Below are 24,574 nucleotides of genomic sequence, written 5' to 3' on the forward strand. Positions count from 1 at the left end.
ATTATATTATTATACTACATATTATATTACATTGCATACTTACTAAGATTTTAAATAAATATTTAATTTCCTACTTTTAGAATTTGAAAAAATAACGTTAAAAATGTTTCATAAATTTTCCTCTAAACCAATTGCACTCTTTGTTTAAGTTCTCTCACAGGTTAAGAACAGCAAGCTTACAACTAACAAAAAGCTTTAAATGTTCCTACATACACTAGACACTCTTTTTTGTTTATTTCTTTCTTCTGAATTTACTGTTTCTGTGACCACATCTATTTTACAACTGTTAAATCATTTTGATGGGATTCATACGTGTGTATGTAGTGTATTGACATTTTATAAGCTCTACAGTAGACAGACAGACAGACAGACAGACAGATGATGTTGTATGGCAAACCTTCCTAACTCTCTTATCTGCTTTGATCTCTCTATGAAACTAGTCACTGCAGGAAAGATCAGATGCTCCACGTGGAACTACAGATCTCTGATCACCTTACTGTGTTTTCACATCTTGCCAGTTGTTAGCTAAGCCACAAAACTGTTCGCATATACACACTTACACAGAAGACTAGCATTTGGCATCTGCTGAGAAAGTAGTGTAATTCTGCTGTTGTACAGTAGATTCAAAGTAATCTCTATTTGCTTATGTGTTGAAGTCCTTAATAAAAACAGCAGAGAAAAAAATATCCTGCAGTGACAGCAATTCTAATGTCTCCAACATGTTTTCAGAAGAAAACATTTAAATATCTTTAAATGTTAATTTATAAGTATTTAAGAATTAATTGTACATTTATAGATATTCAGTGAAGACATCTATGGTTGCAACTGGGAACTAAATAGGTCTACTACTAGTACTACTAAGACTACAAAAAAATCCCTATATTCCTATTCTTCGAACTTGAATCAATCCTCAGTGTTTTAGTCAACAGGCCTATATCCTGTGCTCATTCCTGCTCTGGTGTTTGTTTTTGTGAGGAGTCTAGTCCAGCTATGATGACCTAGGAAGACTGGAAAACAAAAAAAGGAACCTTATCAATTCTGAAACATCAAGAAGTATATAAACAGGTATTCTCAAAGGCTGGTTTCAATTGAGGGAGCCTGTATCCATTAGTAGTGGAGATGACAGACAAATGACAGAGGCCTTAGTTGGCTAAATTTGGCCTTCACAGTTCTTTAAATAGCTGTTCAGACAGTGACGAACGTACTCTGTGACATTCTGCGAATATAAGCCTTTTCGTGCCTAAAGCCTTTAGGTATCTCCATATTTAGGCAACTGACCAGATAGTGATTTAATTTAAAATTTAGGAAGCAAAAGTAGCATTAGACACCTGCATGACTTGTGGATTTTGTGCCCTGATTCTGCCTCTGGTCTTCATGATTCAAGCAACCCTTAGCTATACACTATTTAAGTGAAAAGCTGCTGCTTGTAAAGCTCAGAAAATAGGAAACATGAAAGCAATCAGTGCTTTTCAATGATGTCTCCACATGCTACTGCTCTCTTGGTTTAGCCTGTTTGAAAGATGCTAATTACGATCCTTAGACTTATTCATTTGAAGTCTATAACAACATAGTCACTGACACTTCTTGGAACAGATTTAGGACAGTGTCAAGACCTTGCCAATCATACACTTAAAATCTTGCTGCTTTTGACAAACTCAGTGTAAAATCTTGCCCAGATATTGCTTAAACTGAATTTTTTAAAAATTTGCTGTAGTGGGTTAACCTTGGCTGGCTGTCAGGTGCCCACGAAGCCAGTCCATCACTCCTCTTCCTCAACTGTACAGGGGAGAAAAAATAAGATGAAAGGCTCCTGGGTCATGATAAGGACAGGGAAACATCACAGAAATTACCGTTACGGGCAAAACAGTCTCAGCTTTGGGGAAATTAAATTAAATTTATTACCAATGAAATCAGAGTAGTATAAGGAGAAATAAAATCAAATCTTAAAACACCTTCCCCCCACACCTCCTGGACTCAGCTTCACTCCTGATTTCCTCCTCCACACAATCAATGCAGAGGGTTGGGGAATGGGGCTTGCAGTAAGTTCATCACACATTGTTTCTCCCAATCCCTCCTCCTCACATTCTTCCCTTGCTTCAGTGTGGGTTCCCTCCACGGGAGACAGTTCTCCACGAACTTCTCTAACGTGGGTCCGTTCCACAGGCTGCAGTTCTTCAGGAAAAGATTGTTCCACTGTGGGTACCCTGTAGGGTCAGATGTCCTGTCAGGAACCTGCTCCAGCACAGGCTTCCCACGGCATTACAGTCTCCTTTGGGCCCATCCACCTGCTCTGGCATGGCATCCTTGATGGCCTGCAGGGTGGATATCAGCTCCACCATTAACCTTCACAGGCTGCAGAGGGACAACGTGCATCACCATGGTCTTCACCATGGGCTGCAGGGGAATCTTCTCCAGCTCCTGGAGCACCTCCTTCCCCTCCTTCTTCACTGGCCATGGTATCTACAGAGTTATTTCTCACACATATTCTCAGTCCTCTCTCTCTCGGCTGCTACTGTGCAGCAGTTTTTTCCCCTTCTTAAATATGCTGTCACAGAGATTCTATCACTGTTGTTGATGGGCTTGGCCCTGGCCAGCAGCGGATCCATCGTGGAGCCAGCCAGCATTGGCTCTATCAGACATGGGGGAAACTTCTTGCAGCTTCCCAGAGAAGCCAACCCTGTAGCTCCTCTCCTACCAAAACCACACTGTGCAATACATTCACTCATGAACAGAACATGTTAAGGAGTATCTGAAGGCTATTTCTTTTCTTTTTCTGAACAGAAAATACATCTCCAAATAATCAATGTTTTGTACTGAGGTAAAACTGGGAGATTGTTAATAAATGTTTGTTTTCATGCTTTATTAATCCAAAATTTGTTTCGGATAGGAGATCATCTGGTCACAATAAATCCAGATTTTTAATTCTATGTCAGTTTAATACCAATGCCAATAGTATATCAGCTGGAAGACATACATTTGGATATTTATTGTACTTGTTCTCCTAAATAGTCCCACTTGTCAGGATACACCTTCCATCAGAAATGTCTCATACGGATCTTTCAACTCAGGTAGCCAAGACAGATGTATGAAAAGCAGTCTATTTGGGAATCCAAATTGGAAAATAAGAAATGGTGGCAAGGAAACAATTACCATGTGATACACAGCTGTTCAGAGAGAAGAAGGTTAATGCTGTACAAGATACAGTGTTTTAATAATTATGTTATTATCAATTCCTCTTGAAAAATAATCTTGAAAAGATGATATTTTGATTTTTCATCCAATGAAAACAAATATTAAAGCTTTCTGTGTGAAACACAGTACAGAAATGTAGTGTTTTTTACTTGTTATCAAATTTCTGAATATATACATCAGGAAAGGCTGTTGTACACCCTTATACAGTGTTATGTTTGGTTTGAGAATTCATGTGTCATAATTATATTTTATTTTTATGTTTATATAAATAGTGCAGAACTTATTTCTCTAACTATCTGTTATCCGGTGATTAAGGTAATTAGATAGTTAATTTACAGAAATTAGTTGCTCTGATGACATATTATGAATAGCATACTTTCTTTAAAAAAAAATTTGCAAAGCAATTAATTTTAACAAAGTGGAAGAGTCAAGAACAGAAGAAGGTCTCCATGGTAAGTAGCAAACAGCAGCTGCTGCTATGTTGTATATATTTTTGCTTTACATTAGCTTTCTCTTTACACTAAACGAAATACAACCTTCGCAACTCTGTGAATAGTTATATACAAGTATTTTTTAATTTTCAGTTAAAAATATAAAACCTACAAATAATACAATAGGACAAGCTTACTGTAAATTATTTCTTCCTTCACTGTTTGTGAGGAGTGCAGTACTTTAGGGTAAAATTCTCCTAATGAGTCATAGTGGGACAGGAGAATGAAAGGACAACTGGAATGGAGGGAAATTACTGTTGATGGGAAGAAAAGAGGTAATGCACTAAAAGAGTCTAGAACTTTTACATTGATGTGATTTGGGTTTTATCTGAAAACCTGGACAAATTTAATTAAGGCTATCCTTTCCATGGTTTTCTTGATCTACTTGGTGTGTTTAACTCTCATTCTTTCTGACTGCACTGAACTTGTACTCTGAGTGCAGATTGCCTTTGAAATCTGGAATGTACAATGTATTAAAGTTATTCAACTGCTTAGATAGGCTTCTTCATCTGAATGTATATAGGTGTTGTATACCTATAAAGAGTTTTAACTGGAATATAGATAAAATACCAAATATAGATGTGCCTAAATATGCATTTATGTGTAAAAAGGGCCTTTTAAAATTACCATTATTTCCTACAGCATGCTTAGATGATTGCTACTATCTGTTTTTTAATTTTGTCCATGAGGTGACACACACAGGCTCACTGTGGAGAATCTTTAGAATATTCTAAAGTACTCTATGAGTCAGAGACTTTTATTTTCTGCTTCATGGTGTGTGGTGAGAACTGCAATAACAATAATCTGTAGGTAATTACTGTCTCTAAATTGCCTCAGTTGAGCTTTGTCTGCAACTTTACACACTAATTTCTCAAAAGGCAGTGCACAGAATATGTTTCAGAGCAGAAAAAACAACTTCTGAGAAACTGAAAGGAGTTTTTTGTTTGTTTCTCTCAAATGACATCAGTAGGCTAGACTTGTGAACAAGTTAAGCATTTTCTGTGTGTCAAACACATATCCAGTTATTTTGTGAGTACAAAGTAAGGAGAATTCTGTACAAGTCCTGCGATGTTCCATTTGCTTGGGTAATGATCCTGTTTTTGTGTTCACAGTTGTGACAAACGCATCTGCAAAGCTCTAGAAGTGAGTGCTAACAAAGGTGTTTACAAATCCGTTTGAGTTTTCAAATAAGTAGTGACACATAAACAACTAGAAGGAAATATCTCTCTGGTAGAGAAAGAGTATATACAAGATACACAAATTAGAGTTGTGTCTAAGTCGTGATAGGAAGCTGATATTTCCATAAACAACAGGTGTTAGTTATGAGTCTACTCCTTTCATGGCTAAGCAAGGATCTTTCGAGAAATAGTGAAGAAACCATTTTTACTTCTCAAGTCATAAAATGTGGTTAAAATATTGATCAGGAATTTGCTGGAGTTAAAGGATAGAATTTAATGAGATCATCAGTACTGAATTTAAGATGAAAATCTGAAAACTAGACAGGCTCATCACTGACTTACACACTTGTGGTCCTCTGAAGTCTTTGTGTGAAATGAGTCTGTGTAGACTAGGTTTTAACATCTTTAAACTACATTGATAAATGTGCATGTTTCTTGAAGAATCATGGCTGGAAGAAGTTCTTCAAGAGTATACCTAATACACTTACATGGCTCATAGGTGTTTAGTTCATAGAAGTAGACTAGTGAAACAAGTTACATCTTTGTTTCCTGAAGTCTTGTCTTCTCATCACTCTCTTCCAAAAGACTGAAATAGCTTTCAGGACAGCTTAGTCTTTCAGTAAATATAAAATTACTAAGGTCAGAAAAGACAGCTATTGTTATAAAGTCAGAGCTACATAACAGGCCAAAGAAATGTCATATTGGAATTATTAGTAATTTATTTATGCTAAGAAAAAAGAAAAAAAGAATTTAAAAGATTTTTTTTATATTTTCAGCACATATTTCTTCTTTCAGAAATTACATTTTCAGTCATATTCACCTACACATCTGATTGTTCTTCAACGCTTTTTAATATTTTCTTTTTTTAATATATCAATATTTAATTGTGATCCTCCCTTCAGTGCTGGAATGTTTTCTTTGGCACAATGAAGGTTAAATGTTGATGCACAGTAACATTATACCCAGATTAATTGTTTGAGGTGATATCATTCTATATCACAATATTTAAAACTTTAAACTTAAAATTTTTACAGAATTAACTACAAACAAAAGGCTTGCTTCTGCAAGCTGTTTTGCATTTAACAAAACTCAGAAATCAATGAAAATATATGCATAAGAGTCAGCTATATTAGTTACTAGTAGCTCGGGATCTCCAAAAAAGAAGATTCAACAGTAAAGATTTCACTATATTTTGTATTTCAGAGGGAGCAGTACCTCCATGCCCAAAAAAACCTGATGCGTTTTGCTTCATATGGTAGTTAATGCAAGGAAAATCCATTGTAGTCATACTACTGAAGAAACCAAAGTGAGTCAGGTGGCCAACTCTGACTGATTTTATTCACCAAGATTTTGGTACCTGTATTTCTTATGAGACTTCTTTGAAATTTTATCCTTCCAAGATTTCTGGATTTTCTCAGGTTTTTTATGTGGTTATAAGCCAAAATGCATTTATTATTAATTTTTATATTGCCATAAATCAGCATCTACCTTTTTTGTTTCTTCAACATCTTACTGTCTCTTGAAGCAAAAGAAGAAATAGAAAAAGTTTAACTACTTCAAAAGATTCGTCTTTCTGCTAGGCAAGCTGATAGAGATGGAGTGTTCACCTGAAGTGGGATTTTCTCTGCAATCAAGTGTTCTCTTCCTTGATTCTTACCCACTCTTTCAGAAAATGATAGTGGGATTAATTTCATCCAACCTTACTCTCTCTTATGGCTAGCTTCAGCATAATTTAATTATCTGGACTGTCTCTGTGATGAATAAAGAAGGATAAATGTTGTCACAGAGTATGTCATGCTACATCAAAATGAAGACGGAGCTCTGAAGTTGTCCATCATTTGTCTTTCCAGCAAATCTGCATTACATGTTTCTCAATACATGCCTTTACTTTTATGTGGCTAGATGAAGTGTGCATCTAGTGTATGTATCTTGGGCTTCAGGAAGCACAGACATACTTAAGATGGTATTTACATTTATATTTACGTCTCCTGGAGGAAGCTAAGAGAGCTCTCCATCAATGTTCCTGCTGATACCTGCATTCAGACACTGAAACAAGTGATGCTGGACATTCTGTGGTGGGTAAACTATTATAACAAACAAGTAAATACAATGTTACACCATTTAGCAGGGAGGCTCCCTGAGGCAGATAAAGGATCAGCTGATATTTATTTTTATACAATAGTGCTTTGCAATGAAGACAGTCAAATACTTCAAAAAAACCCAGCAAAATTCCACTACTGAAAATTATGTTGGTTGAGTAGTATCAATAACTGTAAGGAAATTGATTTAGTGTGATAGCTTCACAGAGGATTGGGCCTGGTTAAATTTGCCTGTAGGCTCCCCTAAAACTATCCTTTACCAGCATTGTGTTTTATCAGGGTTACCATTAGCAACAGCCAATCATCAGGCACCGTGGGAATTTGAGCCAATCAGAAGTCTATTCTGTTCCTACCCACCCCTATGACTGAGGGAGTCAGGGGTCCCTCTGGGGAGGGTCTCCACCAGAGGCTAGTAGGTGCCACAAGGCTAATGGTGGAATGGCCCATGGTCCAGCTTCAGATAAGGCCTTGTTACACCAGAATCACAGAATCACAGAATGGCAGGGGTTGGAAGAGACTTCTGTGGGTCTAGTCCAACCCCCCTGCCGAAGCAGGGTCACCTAGAGCAGGCTGCACAGGACCTCGTCCAGGCAGGTTTTGAATATCCCCGGAGAAGGAGACTCCACAAAGCCTCTGGGCAGCCTGTTCCAGTGCTCTGTCACCCTCAGAGTGAAGAAATTCTTCCTCGTCGTCAGATGGAACTTCCTATGCTTCAGTTTGTGCCCATTGCCCCTTGTCCTGTCACTGGGCACCACTGAAAAGAGTTTGGCCCCATCTTCTTGACACCCAGTCTTATGATATTTATAGACATTTAGAAGATCCTCTCTGTCTTGTCTTCTTCAGGCTAAACAAGCCCAGCTCCTTCAGCCTTTTCTCATAATAGACCAGGATGCAGTTTTACCACGACTGCTTCAAAACCTGTCTTACTGTCTCCATGCCTATCGGCAGTAAGATCCTAACAATGGCCTGACATCCATTGCTCCACATTTTTCTGTGAAGAAGTCAAACTTTAATCATCCTGAAACAGGAAGAAATAATAAAACACATGGCTAAAATTACCTCTGCATTGTCCCTGACAAGTTAGTAACATAAAACCTTATTCAGCCACTTCCCTCATAATTCGTTAATCTGTATGTGTTAAAGAAAACTATTAGGCTCAGATCCACTTAGGAAAGCAAATAACATTGCTGATTGGAGAAAATATATCCTTCTTTTCAGTAATCTTTTTGTCTAGAGTTGAGTGTCCCTTCGTCAAAAGAAAAAATTGTTTGCGTTATCCAGTTTCACTCAGTGAAGAAAGGGAGAGTGATAAAGGAGAAGGGAAGGAGTAAGAGAGATCTTGTTAGCATTGCTGCCAGCCTCTTATCTAAAAAACATACAAATGGATAATAAAAATAAGCTGCAAGCTTTGTATAGCTTTTGATGAAAGTTTTAAAAACAGTGTAAATAATTCCATAATGAAACCAAAAACGACACAAAGTAAAAGCTCAAGAACACCCTAATTTGTGATAGCCCACTGGCAGAGTTTACAATTGTCTCCCTAGATATATGGCATCAGCTAGGAGCACACTGATACATTTTATCAGACATACTACCTCAACAGCAATCCTTATCTTATTTTACCTATTTAAACTTGTCACTGACCTTCTTCATGGACAAACTTGTCATCCTTAAGATGGGTGGAAATATCAAGGTGAAAAAGGCTATTTCAAGAACTTACAAATAAAGGTCATCAGCTGTTGTCATCATATACCACAATGACCAAGTAAAATTTAGTGTTCAGCTAAAATACTCAGCTTAAAGTATTGAAAAGTTCAGAATGACTTTCTTTTTTTACATTTTTGTAAACCAGTTATAGAATTCTAAATATCAATGTTTTCTGAGGAAAAAAGCATAACCTTCAGTAGTCTTAGTAAAAAGATTTACTAAAATAGTACTAAAATTTCAAAGAATAATGTCAATGAGAAATCAGATTTTTGTGACTGTCAGAGTTGTAAATATATGATATTAAAAAAGTTAGAAAAATTATTTAGTGACTAACCACCATTATACTGTATATTTATATTCCTTTGTTCCACCAAATAATCAACTGAAAAATGAACATCACAGCTACGGTTTCCGTAAAATATTACAATAATTTTTCAATAATTTTAATTAAAAAAATATTTTAAACTAAACATGGGTGTCTTTCTCCTGAGAATAATCTGCATTTCTCATATTTAACATAAATGTACAGGTTGGACTTCAAGCCCGTAGAGCTGACATTGTAGAGTCTAATCTAAAATTGTTCTGAACCAAATATACAAAGGCAGAGGAATGGGCAAAAATAAAATTTTATGTGCAGGAACAAAATATCTTACATTTAGCTAAAAGTCATTTTTAGTGCAGTAGCTGATGTGTGACCATGGAGAAAGTGTAATGTTTTGAAGAGTTTAGGTTTGTGGGAATAAGGGTTTCATGTGCTTCATAACTTAGAGTATTTCCTTCTGTTATGTAGTGATTGGATCCACACATTCTGCCTGTACACAAATTCACATAGCAGAAGAAGCAAACAAGGAATTAGAAGTCCATACACAGTTGAAGAGCTGTGATCTCATTGGGACTGCAGATATGTGGCGGGATATTTCCTGACTGGGTACTGTAATGGATGGCTACAGGTTTCTTCGGAAGACAGCTTGAGAAAATATGGACATGAGGCTGTCTTTACATAGCTCAATGACGTGAATGAGCAGACAGGAGAGATGTTCTGTGTAATGGAACAATTACAGACAAGGAAAAACTCTTTAGGGATGTGAAGCAAGTGTGATATGGTGAATTTTAAAATCTTTAGAGAAAGTTACCAAGACAAATAGCAGAATCACAAACACTGGATTTTAAGGGATTGAAATTTGGCCTTCTTCAAGAATCTCCTTGGCAGAAGTCCTTGTGAGACTTCCCTGAAGGGCAAAGGGTCCAAGCAGAATTGTTTCATCATGGAAAACAATTTTTTCAAAGCACAGGAACAATCTCTTACAATGTTTGTTCTAGTCAGAGTAGCAGAAGATTGGCATGTAGAAACTGATAAGTACACAGAAAAAGGAAGTGTACAGGAAATAAATGTGAGAATGAGATACCCAGGAGGACTGCAGAGACAATGCCTGGGAATGCAGGATGGAATTAGAAAGTCAGATCTCACTTAGACTTGAAGCTAGAAATGAATACAAGAGTCAATAAGCAGGGCTTCTGTCAGTTTATCAGCTGAAAAAAACCCAAAAACTTCAAAATGCCCTAAGAAAAATTTTTGCCCGATATATAGTAGACTACGGTACCTAGTGACAAAGGATGTAGAAAAGGCAAAGATCTTTACTGGTGTTTGCTTTTTTTGTTGGATATCCCCTCCCTCAGTTTTCACTGGGCAGTCCTTGCCTCTGACATCCCAGTTTCCAAAGTTATTTCCTTCCAAATAAAAGGAATAAAGCATTAGCCACAATAAAGAACAATACAGCTAGGGAATGTTTAAAGCAGCAGGACTAATAAAGGTCCATGGAGACAAGTGGGCTGTATGCAAGGGTTCTGAGACAGATGGTCAATGACATCACAAGGCTGTTTTCTACGATCTTTGAAAAGTCATAGGAAACAAAATGTTCCTGAGCACTGGAAATTGTTAGTATCATGCTCATCTTCAATACTGGAAAGAAAGAGGGATGTGGAAAACTACATGGTGACTAGTTTAATCTCACATCCTGAGAAGGTTATGGTACAAATCCTGGAAGTAATTTCATGATAAAACAAGAATACGATTGGCCAGGTGGATTTCGCAAGAGCAAATCATGCTTGAAAAACTATAATGCTTTCTGCAATGATATAACTAGCTTATTTAGACAAAAGGAGAATGAACAGTAGATGTTATTTACCTTGACTTTAGCAAGGCCTTTTGCATACCCTTACATACCCCACTTAGAGTCCAAATCATTATAGGCTGGAGAAGTCGACAACAAGGTTGGTGAGAATTGACTGATCTATCTAAATTTAAGATTTGTCATAGGTGTAGAAAACCCAGGTGGTGTCGGGTTATTAGTGGTATGTCTCAGAGATCAATACTCAGATAATACCATTTGATTTCTTTATGGAGCAACCTGGATAATAGTACAGAGTGCCCTCTCAGCAGTTTTGCCGACAATACCAAATAGGAGGAAATGGTCGATGTGCTGGACAAGGCTGCTATGTAGAATGATCTTGCAAAGCCGTAGAGAAGGACTGACTGGAATGTCATTAAGTTCAACAACAGCAAATGCAAACTCTTGCATCTGGAATGAAATAAGCCCAGACAGCAGTTACAGGGTTCCAGCTGACTAACCAGAAAGCCCTTTTCTGAACAGGAGTCTTCAGTGCGCACTGAAGGTCATCCAGATACTTGGCTATAGCCAAGAGATTGAGGGAAGTGACTTTTCTCTGCTGTTGGGCAATTGTGAGATCTCATGTGGAACATTATGTTCAGTTCTGTGCTCCTCAGTGCTAGAAAAAAGGTTATAGCACAGGACAGATGAGGAAAAGCTGAGAAAGCTGGATTTATTCATGAAGCTAGAGGGATTTACTGCTGTCAAGGGAGGCTATAATGATGATGGAACCAGACACTCCCTGCTGGTGCACGGGAATAGGAAAAGAAGCAACAAGCGCAGCTTGGAACAGTGAAAATTCTGGCTCAATATAAGGAGAAAATAATTTACCATGAGGGTGGTCAAACACTGGAACATGTTGCCCAGAGACACTATGGACTCTCCATCCTTGGAGATTTTCCAAACTCAAGTGTACAAGGCACTGAGCAACCTGTTCTCAGTGGACACACTTTGAGTAGAAATTTGGGCCAGGTGACTTGCAAAGATCCCTTCCAATCTCTACAATTCTATGAGTAAAGTTTATAAAGAAAACCAGATTACTTACTCTAATATTTTTCGTTATATACTTTGCTTAAATACTGGGGGAAACATCCAGCTCTGCATAAAATTATGAATAAATAACAAATAGAAGTACTAGGAGAAAATTATACTTGTCCATAAGAACATGAATAAGAAAAAAATATTGTGAAGCCACTATTATATATGAAGATTAAGAATTCCCTCTAATTTTTCGATATATTTTTGTCTTCATATCAAAATTTTTTTCAGAAAAGGCTACTTTTAATTATATCTTTTTTGTAAAAAATATTTAAATTGTTAATCCTTAGAAGTACTAGGCCTTTGAGAAGCCTTAAAAAGAATGCAAGGCAGACATTTGCATATGTCAGCTGCACTCTACAGAAAAGCAAACAAGCCACAAAGCAAGGTTATTAATACGCGTGACCTTCCCGTATTTCCTTTAAATGAGTCTTTAAGAAGCATTAGAAGCTCTCAAAAACACCCTGTTGAATCTTTATATTTCAACATACGAATCATTATAATGATAACAAGATCAAAATACACCTATAAAGTTTAGTGGAAATAATACTGCTGTGAAGAAATTACCTTCTTGCTTCTGAGTCAAGTTTGAGTAGTTTAGTTCATAGTGCACATTTCATAACTGTGACCAACCAAAGTATGTAGAATTAAATGGAAACAAAACATTCCATATATAGGTTATGTAGTCTTCATCCTGGAAGTATTTCAAGAGCATACTAGATATAGTCTTAAGCAACCTGCTCTGACTTCACAGCTGTCTTTACTTTGTCCAGGATGTTGGACTAGAGACACCCTGAGGTCTGTTCCAATCTGAATTATCCTGCTATCCTAATATCTTATGCAGACAATAGTATTTAAGCTGTGTAGTATTTAACACGAATTTCTTCTCAAATTTTCATCCTATAAGATCTTACATATTCTAGCACTTTTTAAATCCTCAGGGGAAGAAAACCCAGCACCACCACCACGAATTCCACCCTGTATATTAGAAATCTGAATTAAAAATTAAAATAAAATAATAATTTAAAAAACACCATAGATATTCATAAAAACAATGCTGTTTATTATTTTCTTTATTGCAACAGCATCAGTATTACACAATGTATTAGACATTCAATATTTTCACTTCACAGGTTGGACTTTCAAACACTGAAAATAAACATAAAAAGATTTATCATCTCTGGTAAGTAAAGCACATACCTAAACAAAAATGGAAAGGCAATATTATTCACTGTTTCTTTTGAACGATTTATCTGTTGGAGAAGACTTCTCTAACAACATTATTTCCTCCGATAAAATGTCTCTTTTACTTTCTTTTTTCATTAGAGGAAAATAGAGTGAGATATATTTTTCACAGCACACTATTAATTAACATTATTTCTTTTTGATCCTTCCTAATTATTCATATGTGTATAGAAATAAATTCACTCTCCTTCATATTCGAATATATTTTTACATCTGTTCCATTATGATGTTAGTTACTGGTTTTGTGAAAACCGAAAAGGGTTACTTCTCTCCGCTTTACTAGGTAGAATGTTACAAAACAGTGCCAACATTCACATCTTCCAAAGTATAACAACATGAATAAAATTTACTTGCAACATTGTCAAGGCACTTCTGCATTTTATTTAGATTCTTTTCTCTTTCATGTATATAGCTACCACATGGCATCTTACTGGATAATACAAGCCTTAAGCAACGGAAAAAAGAGAGAGAAGTCAACGTATTATTTCACAGTATGATAAATTCTACTGAGAAATATTGAATAGTTATAGTTACCAGAGCACAGTAGTACTATGAAATTTCTTGCTCTATTTTATGAAGCATTAAACTGTTCAAGCTAACTATCACTTCTAGTTGTCATCTATACATCAGCTCAGGCCAATGGCAGCAAAGTGATGTAAATCTAGCCACGTAAGGGATTTGGTCATAAGACACAAGCTAAAACAGTGACAAGGAACAGATAAATGTTTGTGTTCAGATTAACGTCCCAAGGTCAGTGTGCCTAGGCATATCAATGAGGAATTTCAACCAACGCTCTAAGAATATTAATCTAGACATATATAATAGCAAACTGAAGAAGAAAAAGAATTTTAATGAAGTTGTCTATTTTGATTGTCTAAGAAAATATTTATAGTAAACTAGTCACACAGAGACTGGAATTCGTTCTTGCATAGGGCCTGTTTCCTGAAAAAATCAACCTTGTCCCTGGTTTTAATGAGAATTTTATTTTTCATTTGTTTAATTATACAAGGATATTAAAACATTAAAGGAAAAATTGTCATGTAAAGTATTTATTTCTTGAAATGAAAAGTAGAACAAAATAAAATAATGTCATGACAGTCATGCACTACTAATTCTAAGATGACTGTATGTTTATACAAAGTCCTGTTAAGGTTGCACAAGATTATTTAACATTTTCATTTGTAGAAGTTAATAACAGAAGGTACTTGGAGAGACATTTCAAGAACATAGCAATTAATGTCAAAAAACTTCATCAGCTTCCTAAAGCAGCCTTGTTGTTTTCCAGACTGTATTAACTGTATTTACAATATATAGTATTTTGTTCAGATATACAAAATATTGAAAATATAATTTTCACCATTAAAAAAATCTGAAAACTACGACAGCATACCTAGGACTTACTTCCGACATTAGGTTTTCAGTGTGTATTAGTGTAGTAGCTATTTTAAAAAAATTCCCACCAATGCATGCTTGTCTGTCTGAGACCAGGGTCAAGCCTACAGGGCTTGTTCTGGTGTGGGATTTCTTTTCCTTCCTTCCTTCCTTCCTTCCTTCCTTCCTTCCTTCCTTCCTTCCTTCCTTCCTTCCTTCCTTCCTTCCTTCCTTCCTTCCTTCCTTCCTTCCTTCCTTCCTTCCTTCCTTCCTTCCTTCCTTCCTTTCTTTTCCTTCCTTCTTTCCTTTTCTCTTCTTTTTCTGTTCTGCTTTTACAAAATTTAAATGAAGATAAACAAGTGATTTACTTATTGATGTCATCCTGTCATTCCTACTCTTTTATGCTCAGCAATAGTTTTGTTCCAAGGTTTCAGAGTTTTGGATGAGCTCAGGTATATCTATGATACATGTACATATACACACATAAAATACCTATACAATATATTATGCTGTTATAGTTATTGCAGATCAATGAAGAAACTATAGTGAAATAAATGTACATTTTGAAATAGATAAACAAGAGAAAACATTAATTTATTAAAATTATTTCACTTAAGTAGGCAGGTATTCTCAGTTACAACCTATTTTGGGGTGATATCACAAGAAAAAGAAAGGATTGCTGCTGAAGAAACCAGTTCAGTCTTAAGCAACGACTCTCAAATGTTACTTAGATTTCCTGATATTTATCTTTGTTTAAGACAAAAAAGTCTTAAATAACAAATTTATTCAGAAAAATGACCCATATAATCTTTTTAAAATTAAAAAACAAATAACACCCCACCATACTGCTTAATCACAAGTGTACAGCAAAGAGGAAAAACATACGGTTAAGAAAAATTGATCGGAAAACTTCTTAACTCCTTGTTTTTCTGTAAGAATTCTTTTCTTCATTTTAACCATACAAAGGAAAAAAAAAAAGGACACTTTGAGTTGCAGGTTGATTAGTTAATTTGGGTCCACATCCTTAGAGAACTGAAGCTGTTCTAGAGAAAGTCTCTGGCAGGCCAAATTTTATGCATTAAATCAGAGGAAGAAGAATCAGAAAATAATTATTAATCATAAAATGTGAAAAATAAATGCAGACAAAAGTGTTAACATGGTTGCAATCTCCACGTCTTTCATTTCATTGTTATTCTGGAAGTATTTCTGAACAACTGGGAACTGCAAAAGAACATGTTTTTCAAAGTTATAAGGACAGAAAATTGGGTAGGAAACTCATTTCTAAAAAAATGATTGGCATGACTTTGTCTGCAGGGAGATCAATGAAATAATGCACTGTATTTAAATGTTTTATCCAAGAAAAAGAGAACAATATTAATTATAGCCTTTAGCTCTTTTCATGGCAATCCTTTGGTAATTATAGTTCAAGAGAAAGAACAGAAGTAATTTAAATACGTATTTCTTCATAAGATATCTAATTTTATTTTTTTCTTCCAAAAGATTGCATTTCAAAGGAGAACTTTGTCTTGAGTTAGATATGCATTGTTTGCACAGAAGTAATGAAATAAACTGTAAAGGCATTTCTTTAGCGTATGTTGTATTCACAGCTGCATCCATAGTGGTAACATTGTTTATTGGCAGTATATTAAATGACATCAACTTTGATGGTACCTGCTGAAGACTTTGAAATTATTGATGGTGAATTTTAATAAGAATTTTTATGATGGCTCAGTTTTTTTCTTCTGTTTTTTTTTTTCCTTTTAGTACATGGGGTGTAGTAAGGAGAGAAAAAATTCTTACAGGCCAAACTCAAGGCAGACAGAAGGAGCTTTAAATTACAAAATGTATCTGAATTAACAGGAGTTTGCAATTTTATGTAGTGTGTCTCATCACACAGACAAGTAGATGCCCTTCTTTAAAAATATAAATGATACGTTAGACTGCTAAATCCCATTAGGCACCTTGCTTACATAAAAACCCCTCTGAATTCCATTTAAGACCTAAAAGATCTAGCTCACCAAATTCACTAGTTTTTAAATAGGAATCTTGTAATATAGGATAAAATAGTTGGATACTCTGGTAATCTTTTATTTTTAAGCATATGTTTAGAACTATGAACAATTCCTTTATTAGAAATTTGAGTAGCATCACATGCAGTAGAGTGAGCCTACCTTTTGCGGATGAACCCCAGCAGGCAGCTCAGCCCCACACAGCTATTCACTCATTCCTCTTCCAGCAGAACAGGAGAGAGAATCAGAAAGGTAAAAGTGAGACAACCCATGGGTTGAGATAGAGATTATTTCATAGGTAAAGCAAAGCTGCACGTGTAAGCAAAGTAAAATCAGGAATTAATTCACTAGCCATTAGCAGGCAGATGTTTAGCTAATTCTGGGAAAGCAGGGCTTCATCAGGTATAATGGTTACTTGGGAAGACAAATGACATAACTCTGAAAGTCCCTCGCTTCCTTCTCCTTCCCCTGAGGATTTATTGCTGAGCATGACATCATACAGTATAGAATATCCCTTTGGTCAGTTGGGGTCAGCTGTCCCAGCTGTGTCCCTTCTTAACTTCTTGCACACTCCTTTCCTCCTTTCTGGCAGGGCAATGTAAGAAGCAGAAAATTCCTTGATGCTGTGTAATCACTGCTCAGCAATAGCTGAAACATCACTGTTGTTATCCAGACTTTTGTGGTCACAAATCCAAAACACAGAACCTTATGGGCTGCAGTGAAGGAAATCATCTCCCAGCTAAAACCAATAGATTACCAAAATCAGCCTATAACAGAAAATAAATGAGACACAAAGCAGTCAGTAGTAGGTAGTCTCCTGACAAAGGCATTTATTACAGTAGTTATAAGTGAAATACTTCTTATGAAGAATGCAAATACAATGGAGCATCACATGAAGTTCTCCAGATGTAATTAATCTTCTAACCTAAGACAGCAGTCTAGACTTTCACAATCAACTGTGAGAAATACTCACTTTCAAAAGACTATTAACCTTTTTGATGTTGTCCCACTCCTTTTCACACCTGGGCCCTCACATATGTGCTTGAACAGTGACCTGCTTTCAAAAAAATAGACAAATATCCTTCCACCCCATTCACTCACAGTTGATTCTTAACATATCATATCAATCTGTGCTGACAGAGCTCTCCTGACTTCCAAAGTCCATGTTTTGTCAGGCTAGGACTCAGGCCTATCATCTACTAGGTATGAAGTCTAACCACTAGATTATTAGAATTATGCAGGATATTTAATTAACATATGCACTACATACATTTGCAGGTTTATGTTGGATATGCCAGCATAATCAGAGGGAATGCAAATGTGCATCTTGGTTTGCTTTCAGCAACATGCATGCTGAAAGTACATTTGAATTTAATTTAGATTATCTACATTTATCCTGTGATATCTTCACATGGATTGTATTCATATGCGTTAGATTCCTTGGGGCTAGTTTTATGGTTTCATTTTTAAAAGTGAAATAATTCAGAAATCTGTTTGGTGGAGAAATTTTTTTTTTTTTCAGCTTTCCACTTTATTTTCTTTTAGGAAGAGCAGAAAATAAGTAAGAATTACAATAAAGAATGGGTAAACAATATTTCATCCTTTTAATTATTTTTCAATCAGTGCAAAGGATATTTTAAACATGTATTGTTACCACTTAAGAATTATTTTTATGTGAGAATAAATTATTATTTGAACAAAATTTAAAAAGTATTAAAGCTTAAAAATTTACATTCTTTTTTTTTATTAACTGCTTTGAATACGTCTCACTTTTGAATGTATATTTCTGCTTAGGTAGTGGGCCAAAAAAAGTCATTTTCAGTGGTGAATGAGAAATAGTTTTTTCTCACAATTTCTGAAGATCATAAAAATATTCTTTAGTAATCCTAAATCAGAGTGAAAAAAAGAAATCGTGAAAATATTTACAACATGAATATATCTTAAAGATAAAAATTGGAGTGAATAAATTGAATTTTTCAGTTGTTAATTTTTATTATTTTATTTTGATGAAGATGTATTGTAATTTTTTTACCTTCTAGGAAAATGAATTTTAAAACTGTTTGTGAACAGTATCATACTACTTTCAGTTTAAGAAAAACATAAATTTCTTTTCTGACAGTTACAAAATTCAGTTTTCAAGTTTTTCTGGAGTTTGGAGATGCAGAAAAGAAGTAAAACTGAAAACCAACCCAAACTAAAGTTTTCCTGTTAGTTCCCACATGTTGCTGAAACATTTTTTTTCACTGAGGTAGATTTTCCAGCCAAACATATTTCCACAACTTAGATTTTGGGGGCAGAAGAGGTTTTTTCCTGTTTTTTATAGCACCACGGGACATGATATGAAAGTACATCCCCAAGTGAATGATTTTGTTTTATCTTAACCTGTGAGACGTGCAGAGGCTTCCTTACAAACAAGTTTTCTCCTTCCCCTAGAATTCTAGTCAATCCATTTCTCTCTAGGTTCATTTATATTGTTAATGGTTCAATAAGCATTTTGAGTATGTAGGTAGTGAATGATGAGAGAAACTTAAAAGCCTTGGAGTTTCTCTATTCAAATAGGCATTGATGGAACTCTATTTTTATACTTTATTTTTATACTTGCAACCAAGCTTCAAAACCAGTGAGCCTGAAACACGGTTTCCTGCCCAAGGTATTTGTGAAGATGTTGCCACAGTGCCTGAAGTGTCTAATGCAAACCATGAACTACTGTAAACTGAGACTGTAGAGGTAATGTGTGAGATATCTGCAGTCTTTTTATCCATCACCATTAACATGGTATTGATTTATGTTGCAGGCTTTTTGTAATGGGAAAAAATCTCTCTCTGTTTCCTTTCCATCTCTCAGAGAAGCTCTCTAATAAAAGCTGCAGAAAATGAGGGTAGGGAAAAGTTAGAGTTGTTAGCTTCTACTACCGTCCTTTTTATTTCTTGAAATCATTAATAAATGGACATGAATCTTCTCTGAATCTGTCCTTAGTTTCTTCATTAATGAGTGATTTTTACCATTAAGTTTGAGTGATAGTTCCTTATTTTATCTGTGGCTGCTGTAAATAGTCTTTCTTTTCAGACAAATAAAACTACCCCTAAAATTTCCTCTATTTCCTTCCAGGTAAAGAGGTACTCTGAAAATCTCCTAACCTCAAAACTTTTATCTGAGCTAGTCACCCTACTTCTCGTTTTAGGTAATGGCCATAAACTGGCATGTTGAGACCATGTCCCACCTCATGTGAAGTAGATGCCTCTATCTGGTCAGACTAACCTTGTTGTAGTAGACCGTATTTCTCTCCATTGCTTATAAAAATAGCAATATAAAAATGGAGACTAGCACAAAATGTAGACATCTATATGTGGTCAAAGGAATTCTCATTCGGCATTACTCGGAAACAGGCAAGTGTGCTTTGCATTTCACTTCTCAAGCACTCAGAAGTGAATACAGTTCTGGAAACAGTTTTATACTTGAAAGTATTAATCAAAAATATTAAGTAAAGTTATTTGCCTTGAGGTGATGATATTATGTGAGTTTCTATTCATCAAGGTATATTAGACCGTATTGTACAGAAGTGTATGCAATAATACAGACAGAGTATTGTGAAGATTAGTTCCTGCATTGTAGTTCCAATGTTTGAATTGGAATTCAGAATTCAGACCCCACCAAATTCAGTAAGAAAAGAGTTTTTATTTGAGCTAGGCTAGGATGTCATTCATAATCTTACTACTATCTCCCATTTACTAATAAACTGGAGAAAAATCATTTTACATGTTTGCATGATTGGATTCTTGAGTACTTCCACCTCTAGCTCATACAGCCTTAAGTCATGTAGTCCTTATTTCAAAGTCTCATTTTAGAAAAAGTAAGCAAAAAATATGTCTGAATGTATATTTTGCTGATAAAAGAAATTTTCGATAAGAAAATAAATTATTAAGAGGGGTGATTTTATAAGAGGATTATGCCTTCAAGGATATATTTATAGTGTGAAAAAAGACTAACAAGGACAGGATGAACAACAAGAACAGATGACAAACAGAAAAGGAAAAATTAAGAACTAGACAGATTTTTATTTTAATTCACCTACGGTTCACTACTATTTAAGTAGTTGTTTACAGGGCAGCAGCTAAGGTAGAAGAAACTGTCAAGAATTTCTGGTTTACCAATCTTTGGTTTTTTCATAGTTTTTTTTTAAGATCTCAGCTTGAGTATAAACCGACTTTAAAGAATATATCAAAATCGAAAACTAAGTGTAATACTGATGAAAGTAACATAAAATGTTCTAATCTTCTTTTGCATCTTAATTTTTAAGTGGAACAGTGTGTTAAACACTTCTTTTTGGACGAGAGCCATGCTGCAACTCAAATGAAAATACTGTGTGCAGCAAACTAACAATAATGTTTTATAAATAATCTCAATCATTTTAATTTTAGTTATTTAGTGATTGTTTGGTATTTGGAAAAGCTATGAGTAAACAAGTTTATCTCAGTAAAACAAACAAACAAGAAAATAAGCCACTGTTTTTGTTGCAAATGTCATCTCACTGGAACCAGCATAATGTGTTTATGTGAGTTTATTTATTTGCTGTCCCCAAGATGTCGCGTCTCATTTCCAAGCAGTTCCTGGAACATTACAGATAGCAGTAACATGCATTTAAACTTTTGCCAAATGCCAGAGACATGGTTCAATGCACTGTGGGAGAGTACTGTGAAAGTCCGATTGTTCCGTGTACTAATTTTTTACAATTGCTAAATCTTACTGTGCCCTTAATGCATTGCAGTGTAAGAACAGCTACAAGTTTAGAAATGCAATCTAGATTGGCCCCTTATTATCAAAAAGGTACCTTCTGTGATGGAAGATATGTATGTTCTTGATGATCTAGTCCCCAGATTTTATTTTAGAAAACAGTTGAGTTACTTGCATTGCCATTTAAATTTCTTTTCTGAACAGGCGGAAGCTAGTTGTTGTGTACTTGAGCTTTTGATTGCTCTTCTCTGTGACTATTGTTTTCTCTGTAAGGATGACTGCTTGATTCTAATAATTCAACACTGTACGTGCTGATGATATGTGGATAAATTCTTAAAACAGAAGAACGCTTTTCTGTGATGCTTGTTTGTTCTAGAAGCCTATGCTTTACTTCTGACACAGGAACTGCTTCTGGTCATGATCAATAAATCAACAATACAAGCTGGACCACAAGGGAATACTCATATGCCAGAAATGAATAATGGAAATTGGTGACTTTTGTTTTTTGTTTCAATAAAATTTCAGTAATTTGTTCAATAGTTCCAAAGGCTAAAGCCAACCTGAAAGCTAAAACAACTGAGATCTCAACAATATCTATCTAGCTCTAGCAAACTGGACTAAGGCTAACCAAATGAGCCAGAAAAACAAGGAAACAAACATGAACCTCTATATACAATTATTAGTAGCTACACAATTTTGTAATAGACTTGAGGTTGGAGACCAGAAGGTGACAGAAATCCTGGTGACAAACGCTAGTTGGTCTTAGATGCAGAGAAATTCAAAGCAATCAAAAGCCTGGGACTACATTTCTAATGAGGCCAATGGCAGTTTATTCAAAAAATCTAGAAAGTAATAAATCATGAAAGCAATAGCCTCTTAGGTGTAAGATGGGCACCCATGCTCCTGGGCATCTGACACTGTAGAGGGCTGAGCCTGGGTTGGAACTACTACACATCGGAGCTGGGAGCCCAGTCAGGATGCAGTCAGGGCACACGTCCCATTCCTCTGGGTTCGTGATCTAAGTGGACCAGAGGGGCAAGATTGGTGTCAGTCTGAAGTGTGTCTCTGTTGTAAAATAGCAAGCTCAGACTAGAGATTGTTGTCCACTTGCTGGACACATTCTGCTTAGTAAATGGATTTTACAGTATATGTCATTGAAAGATGTGGTTTTCTTCTTATGACCACCCCATCCTTAACTGTCTGTGACAAGCTTTTTCATGGTATCTTCTCTTCTTTTATTCAAAGCAACTATTAAATATATGATATACACTCTATCCAGATCTCTAAGGTTTTAAATATTGGTTTATGAGTTTGTTTGCTTCCAAACACGTGGAAGTAGGAAGCTTCCACTGAATGCCTGAGTCTGAAGGACTTCAAGGAATCCAGTGGCCAGTGATGAACACATGCTGAAGATTCAGCTCCCTTATGTCCTGCCTGCACAACTTAGAATTTGTGGCTGCTAGTATCATGGTAATTTCATTCTCTTTCATTCTCCTCTCCTTAAGTGTTTCTTCTTCCTATGATATCCTGACTGGCATGTAGTTTATAGGGCTGTGGGGCCACAGCTATCAATTCTGTGATAAATAACTGAGAATATTTGTGCTTCTCCAGCAGAAATAATAGGTGACAAAAGATGACAAATAATGATCAATTTTTACATAAGTGGGATGATGTGTAAAAGTCTACACAAATCAAACTTGTTGAAAGCAAATATATTCTTGGAAGTACCTGATAGTTCTTTTCTCCTTGAGGAACAGCTATTCAGGAAAAGAAAAAGAGAAAAAAAGAAAAAAAAACTCCAGGAGTGAAAAATAATAGAAGTAAGGACTTGGAATTTCCAGATGTCTTCTTCCTGCAGCTTTGTGAAGAATTCATGTGCCTTCTCTGTGCCTCCTTTAAATTCTGTTTTTTGGCTAATGATTTCCTAGCTTCTGAACAGGAGAGAAGACTTGTGTTTCAAGATTGCGAGTTTCATTCAACTCCAAGTTTAAGGAGAAAGCAAAGAAGACTTAAATTACTTCAGAATATTTTGAAATTAAAAATGTAACCTCTTAAGGAAGTGGTTTTGCTTATAAAACATTTACTATATGAGTTTCTCCTCTTGAAATGGCATGTGAATGTTTTCTGTCTTATAACAGGAAATTATTAAGACATCTCCTTTCCATTTTGCTTTCTCTTTTAGACATTTAACACCTCTTTTTTGCTCCACCATCAAAAAGAAATAATGCACTAACTATAGGAAAAAAACATTTGAAATAGAAGGGGAAAAAATACTAATGTTTAAATCTATATTTTAGAAATACTATAATTAAAATTTTCATATTTTGTACAAACAAGGTTTTTTTCATTTATAGAAGCAGTTATGAAATTATCTTATTGAGGATAATGAACAAGGAATTTTTGTATCTTTGCTATGTTTAAGATTTAGGTAAGGATGAAAAAACAGTTTTTAAATTTCTGGGAATCCAGAAAAACACTGAAAGTCTAATGGTTAGATGAAAGACATTAGTATCTTAGAGTATTTTTATTATTTCATTGATTTACTACTAATTTTGTTTGCGCTGTACACATATATGCACATTATATATTCTAAATCATGAAACTGCCTCACCTTTTTCTACTCTGAAGTACTTTAATTAGTAGAAAAAAAGCATTAGGACTGAGAGCCTGGGCATGGACAAGAAGAATAGAGCATTTGGTCTATATACTGGACTACCTCATTAGTATAACAGCAATTAATGTGATATTCTGAACAAAAACAAAAAGCAGGAGAGTGGATAAAATGCATATTTATTACTCCCATGTAAATGGTGTGAATGGCACATCAGGATGTGAACCAAGGACAAAATCTTACACATGCCAGTGACTCATTTATGAAGCAGCCTGTGAATAAGTTGTTCAAAGGAAAAGTAGCATCTGATTTGATATTCTGTAATAGTCAGGAGACCTAGTTTAAAGTCATGGATGAAATCACCATTTTGTAGCACTGATCAAAATTTACAAAATATTTCAACATTCTCACAGCAGTAAAAAAAGATAAAGTATCTACCCCATTTGTGTTAACCTTCAAAATCTTCTTTATGTAAAAATGAAGGAACTTTAAAAGCACTAAAAAGTACAAAGGAGAAGTCAGGTGAATAAAGTCCTTACAGATGTCATGGACACTACTGAAAGATGTCATAGTGGAAGTGATAAGCTGGTACATACCACATGTTATGAAAGCCTAAGGAAAAGTTAAATGCAACTGTAAATGCTTAAACAGCAAAGACATTTGCTAGAGCAGACAGGTTTTCAAGAAAAAAAGATGACAGTGCAGAAAATTAATAATAGGGATCATAAACACTT

Source organism: Opisthocomus hoazin, chromosome 1 (genome assembly GCF_030867145.1).
Source record: "Opisthocomus hoazin isolate bOpiHoa1 chromosome 1, bOpiHoa1.hap1, whole genome shotgun sequence".
Lineage (NCBI taxonomy): Eukaryota > Metazoa > Chordata > Aves > Opisthocomiformes > Opisthocomidae > Opisthocomus > Opisthocomus hoazin.